This window comes from Petaurus breviceps, unplaced genomic scaffold (genome assembly GCF_028583685.1).
Source record: "Petaurus breviceps papuanus isolate PSGF00001 unplaced genomic scaffold, PetGlider_PUasm1.0 79, whole genome shotgun sequence".
Taxonomy (NCBI): Eukaryota; Metazoa; Chordata; class Mammalia; order Diprotodontia; family Petauridae; genus Petaurus; species Petaurus breviceps.
In genome coordinates this window covers 20,350,349-20,356,727 of record NW_027186523.1, presented here as the reverse complement: position 1 = coordinate 20,356,727, position 6,379 = coordinate 20,350,349, and the positions used below count along the sequence as shown (strand labels likewise).

General features: G+C 42.0%; 1 pseudogene; it reads left to right on the top strand.

The window, feature by feature from the left end:
* Positions 1-800: 800 nt before the first annotated feature.
* On the top strand, positions 801-2,255 carry LOC138175714 (cytoplasmic tRNA 2-thiolation protein 2-like; annotated as a pseudogene).
* Positions 2,256-6,379: the final 4,124 nt, after the last annotated feature.

The window sequence follows — 6,379 nt, the reverse complement described above, 5'->3', positions numbered from 1 at the left end:
AAATACCTCATAACAAATAAGAAAAGCAGAAATATTAAATACACCCTTTTCAGACAATAATGCTATAAGATTACATTAAATAAAATGTTATGAAAGCAGAGATTAAAAGTTATTTAGAAATGAAATAATAGCTAATTGGAAATGCAATAGTCTAATCCTTAAAATGAATGATTCAAAGAACAAATAATTTTTAAAAATAATTTTAAGTGAATAGATGAGGAACAGGCAACTGGACAAAAAACAATGAAAAATATGTGGAAATTAAATAATATGTAGAGTTGATCATGTGAGGGGAGTGCAGCATAGAAATCAGAAACCTTGAAAAGTTCTAATTGTTTATTTTTATGTCTTTCTTATTTTACTTTATTTTTAATCAGTTACATGTAATTTTTGAGGGGGCTATCAATATTTTTTAAAATTTATTTATTTACTTTTAGTTCACAACATTCAGTTCCACCATCCCTTGAGCTCCAAATTTTCTTCCTCTCCCTCTCTTCTGCTCTCTCCCCCCATGGCAGCATGCAATCTTATATAAGTTCTACAAATACCTTCACGTTAAACAATAGTCAAGTTGTAAAGAAGTTATAACCAATGGAGTGAATAATGAAAAACACATGTAATTATTTAACATTCATTTTGCAATATTTTGAGTTCCAAATATTTTTCCTTCCACCTCTCAGTTCCATAGCCTTGAGAAAGCAAGTAAATTGATAAAGATTAGAAAATGAAAGCTTGGGTGTCAGGTGGGTGAGGAACTACATCGGACCGGGCTGGCAGAGCCCTGGCGCGGCTGTGAACAGAAATGCATGAAGTGCAAGGAGGGTTTGCCTGTCTTAATCATCCACGCTGGAGTAGCTTTCTGCAAAGACTGTTTCAAGCCATATTATATTCACAAGTTCCGAGTAATGCTAGGAAAGAAGCGACTCATCTTTCCAGGAGAGAAGGTTCTTGCATGGTCTGGTGGTCCCTCATCCAGCTCAATGATCTGGCAAGTCCAAGAGGGTTTGAGTCGAGAATCTGCCAGGAGGCTCTGCTTTGTGCCGGGCGTCGTCCACGTCGATGAGGGAGCGGTTTGTGGGCAGAGTCCAGAGGGGAGAGCAAAGACAGTGGCGGAAATGAAGCTGATCCCGGTTGGCTTCCCATATCACAGTCTTCTTAGAAGAGGTTTTTAACTTACCCACGTCAGTCTTACAGCCTATTTCCCAGGGCCCCAGAGGGTCTGAAATACCTACAAGGAGGCCGTGGACGGCTTTATCCTCCAGAAGACAGGGGGAAAGGAGCTCAGCACCCAGGACCCAGGGGGTCAAGGGGAAGTTACTGGTGCCAGCCTCCCCAGACCAGCTCAAACCTTGGCTTTAATGACTCTCTTCAGCTCGGTGAAGACCCTGACTGCCAGAGAGGAGCTTCTGCAGACCCTTTGGGCCCACCTGATCCTGCACGTAGCTGGCTGCCAGGCTATTCCAAAGTGATGCTGGGTGACAGCTGTAGGCGCCTGGCCCTCAAGCTCATGACCAATTTGGCCCTGGGGAGAGGGTCTTTCCTTGCCTGGGACACAGGCTTCTCAGATGACCAGTATGGGGATGTGGTCATGCTTCGTCCCATGCGACACTACACCTTGAAGCAGATAGCTTTTTACAACAGGATGTTTGGAGTCCCCTCTGTCTTCACCCCAGCCATTGACACCAAGGCCCAAGACAAGGCAAGTATCCACCGGCTGATGGAGAACTTCATCCTCAAATTACAGGCCCAGTTCCCTTCTACCATCAGCACTGTGTACAAGACAAGTGAGAAGCTAGTGAACGCTCCGGGAGATGGGGATGCAGCCGACCCCGGGACTGCCCTCTGCCTGCTCTGCACGTGTGCTCTGAACATTGACAGCACAGACAATGCCACTGCATTTGGAGCCCAGACGTCAGAGCATCTGTCCCAGAGACCTTCACCTGCCCCTGCACTGCCCACGGGGGCTCCTGGGAGGCCCTGCTGCACCAGAGGGACCAAACGGCAGTCAGGCTGTTTCCAAGACACAAGGCCATCCGAGAGGGAGGAGCCCAGAGCCAGCTTCATTGAGCAGCTTTGCTACAGCTGTCGTGTGAACATGAAATATGTGCTCCTCCTTGGATCCCCTTCCTTCCTATATCCTGATGGAGTCCCGGTGCCAGAGCCAGAGGGCCTGGGAAAAGCAGGAGATCCAAGAATTCTTATTTGAGGAGAGTGAAGAGCAAAACAAGATGAGACCTGCCAGGACTGAGGACTGAGGACTGAACTGACGCTCTCAGCCCCATTCATCCCCAGTACCTGCTGGAAGGGCCAATGGCCAGGCATCCACTTTGAAACTCTGGGAGAACTGGGAGGCCAGAGGCCTACACCCTCCCTTTTCATCCCCTCGGCTCCTCGCTCCAGTTCTGGCTGCCTAGCCCAACCTTTCCTGATCCACCTTCACCTCCCCGGGTGGGAAGCCACATGCCCAGGCCCCGGGCCTCCTGCTACCCCGGCCTGCCATTTCCCAAACCCACCTCTCTGTTCAGCTGCTCTGCTGGTCTGGCTTCTCTGAAGCAGAAGGCTCTTCCCCCTCCCCACAAAACCCAGTCATTCCTACTAGTCAGGATGGGGGTGGATCTGAGGTAAGAGAGTGGACACAAGCCAGGAGAGGTGAGGCCACAACTCACCATTTAATTGTCCATCTGTATAAATAAATAATTTTTAATTAGAAAAAAAAAGAAAATGAAAGCTTGAAATAGGGGTGGAGCCAAGGTGGTGGCTTAGAAGCAGGAAAACTCCCTGTGCTTCCCACCATAACCACCTCAATTACCTATAAAATATGACTCTCAACAAACTTTAGCGCTACAGAACCCACAAAGTGATAGAGAAAATCATGTCTCCCTCTGAAGGCAGCCTGGCAGGAAGGGTTCATCACAGTATGCTGGCACCAGCACCCAGCCCTATGTGAGACCTTGGTTTTAGCCCCAGCCAGCCTGGAGGGACTTGGGAGAGTGGATCACCAGCAGCTGTGGTGTTTTCCAGAATTTTCAACCCATAAATGTTAAAAACAAAGTGAAAGTTCAGTGTGGACTTTATGTGAACAGGGAGTCTAGAAGTGTGGTCTGTCCTCTGCCCATGGAGGGAGAAGAGGCTAAGGCAGCCACATGGCTGCTTCAGAGCTCCTGGCCTACAGACTGTAGGGTAACTGAGCAACCATCCTGAGGGGTAATTGCTCTTGCTTTAACTTGCTAGGATCTGGATCACTGTCAGGGGTGGAAGTCCTGGGGTGCATGACCCAATGCCAGAGTATGTGGAGGCTTCAGAGAGGGAAGCCAACTAATAGCTCTGGCAGCTGCAAAACCCCAGCAATTTGAGATTAAGCTCTCCTCTCTGGAAGTAGAGTTCTATTGTGGCAAAAAGCTCAAAAGTCAATTAATTGAGTGGCAACATGAGCAAGCAAAGGAAGCACAGCAACTGGACTCTAGATACCTTTGGGGGGGGACAAAAAGGATCAAAATGGAACTTGAGGAAGACAATAAATTCAGAGCTTCTGCACCAAAAGCTTCCAAGAAAAATATAAACTGGTTACAGGCCATAGAGCAGCTTAAGAAGGATTTGGAAAACCAAATAAAAGAAGTGAAGGAAAAATTGGGAAGAGAAATGAGAATGATGCAAGAAAATCATGAAAAGAGAGTCAACAACCTGACTGAAGACAATAACACCTAAAATATAGACTAACTCAAATGGCAAGAAAAGCTCAAAAAGCCAATAAGAAGAAGAATGCCTTAAAAAGCTTAATTTGCCAGATGGAAAAAGAATCTCAAAAGCTCATTGAAGAGAATCATTCCTTCAGAATTAGATTGGAGCAAATGGAAGCTAGTGACTTATGAGAAATCAAGATACTATTGAACATATCCAAACAAATGAAATAATAGAAGGCAATGTGAAATATCTCATTGGAAAAAACATTGATCTGGAAAATAGATGCAGGAGAGATCATTTAAAAATTATTGGACTACCTGAAAGCAATGATCAAAAAAGAATATAGAAAAAATCCTTCAAGAAATTCTCAAGGAAAATTAACCTGATGTTTTAGAACCAGAGGGCAAAATAGAGGTTGAAAGAATCCACCACTCACCTCTTAAAAATTATCCCAAAAAGAAAACTCCTAGGAGTATTATAACCAAGTTCCAGAGTTCCAAGATGTAGCAGCAAGTACCCCACCATCCTCATGGTGGCTGCCAACAAAATAGAAATTGAAAGAATTCACTGATCACCTCTTGAAAAAGATCCCCCAAAGAAAACTCCTAGGAATATTACAGCCAGGTTTCAGAGTTCCCAGATCAAGGAGAAAATATTACAAGTAGCCAAGATGAAACAATTTTAATATTGTGGAACCACAATCGGGATAGCACAACATCTATCAGCTTCTACATTAAGGGATCAAAGGGCTTGGAATTTGGTATTCCAGAGGCCGAAGGAGCTAGGATTAAAACCAATAGTCACCTACCCAGCAAAACTGAGTATAATGTTTCAGGAGAAAATATGGTAAATCTATGAAATAGAGGTCTTCCCAGCATTCTTGATGAAAAAACCTGAATTGAATAGAAAATTTGACATTCAGATACAAAAAGCAAGAGAAGCATGAGAAGGTAAACAGGGAAAGAAATCATAAGAAACTTATCAAATTTAACTATTCACATTCCTACATGGAAAAAGGAGAATTGTAGTTTATGAAACTTTTCTCAGTATGATAATAGTTGAAGGGAATATAAATGTGTGTTTATATATGTATATATGTATGTATGTATTTATATATATGCATACAAACATACATGTGTCTACATAGGTGGGTATATGGGTTTATGAATATATATGTGAGTATGAATATATGTGTACAGGTATACATAGACAGTGGGCACAGGACCATTTGAATAGGAAGGGATGATACTTAAAAGGTGAATTTGAGAGGTGACCGAGTAATATAATGAGAGGAGATGGGAGAGACAGAATGGGGGTAAATTATCTCATATGGAAGAGGTAAGGGAAAACTTATAATGGAGGGGAAGAACAGGAAGGCAAAAGGGAATGGGTCAACTTTACTCTCATTGAATTTGGCTTAAGGTGGCAATTACATACCCACTAAATAGGGTATCTCACCCTACAAGAGAGTAGAGGAGAAGGGTATGAGAGGGCAGTATGATGGAGGGGAGGGCATGTTTGGGGGGAAGGAAATTAGAAGCACACACTTTTGAAAAGTGACATGATAGAAAGAAAGAAAATGAAAGCTTACAAAAGGCATGCTTTGATCTGTACTCTATTAGTTCTTTCTGTGGAGGTAAATAGCATTTTTCATTGTAAGTCCTTTGGAATTGTCTTGGATCATTGCATTACTGACAATTACTAAGACCACAGTTGACCATCATATAATATTTCTGTTACTTTATACAGTGTTCTCCTGTTCTGCCCACTTCATTTTCCTTCTGGTCAAATAAATTTTTCTGTATTTTTTTTTCCTGAAAGCATCCTTCATTTATTTTTTTAATAGCGCAATAGTATGCCATTAGTCATATACCACAACTTGTTCAGTCATTTTTCAATCAAAATGTCAGTAGGCATCCCTCAATTTCCAATTCATTGCCAACACACACACACACACACACACTCACACAAACATACACAAACAATTTGCTATAAATATTTTTGTACATACAGGTCCTTTCCTTGGTCTTTGATCTCTTTGGGATACACACCTAGTAGTGGTACTTCTGGATAAAAGGGTATGTATTATTTTGTAGACCATCAGGCATAGTTCTGAATTGCTTTCCAGAACAGCTGAACTTGTTCATAACTCCACCAACAGTGTATTAATGTCTCATTATTTTCAACATCCCTTCCCATATATTTTTTTTCTTTTCTAGCATATTAGCCAATCTAATAGGTATGAGGTGGTACCATAGAGTTGTTTTAATTTGCATTTCTCTACTCATAGCATTTTAGAGCATTTTTTTTCACATCACTACAAATAGCTTTTATTTCTTCTGAAAACTGACTACTCATAATCTTTGACCATGTATCAATTTGGGAGAGACTCATATTCTTATAAACGTGAGTAGTTTCTTTATATACCTGAGAAGTGAGAACTTTATTGAAGAAATTTGCTTTAACTCCACCCCCCCCACACACATACACACACATTTTCTTGCTTCCCTTCTACTCTTAGTTACATTGGTTTGGTTTGTGCAAAAACTTTTTAATGAATTGTAACCAAAATATCCCCTTACATCCTGTAATATTCTTGATCACTTGTTTGGTCAAAATTTTCCCCTTATCCTTAAGTCTGACCAGAAAATGTTTCCACACTGCTCTAAATTGCTCACAGTGTCATCATTTATGTTTA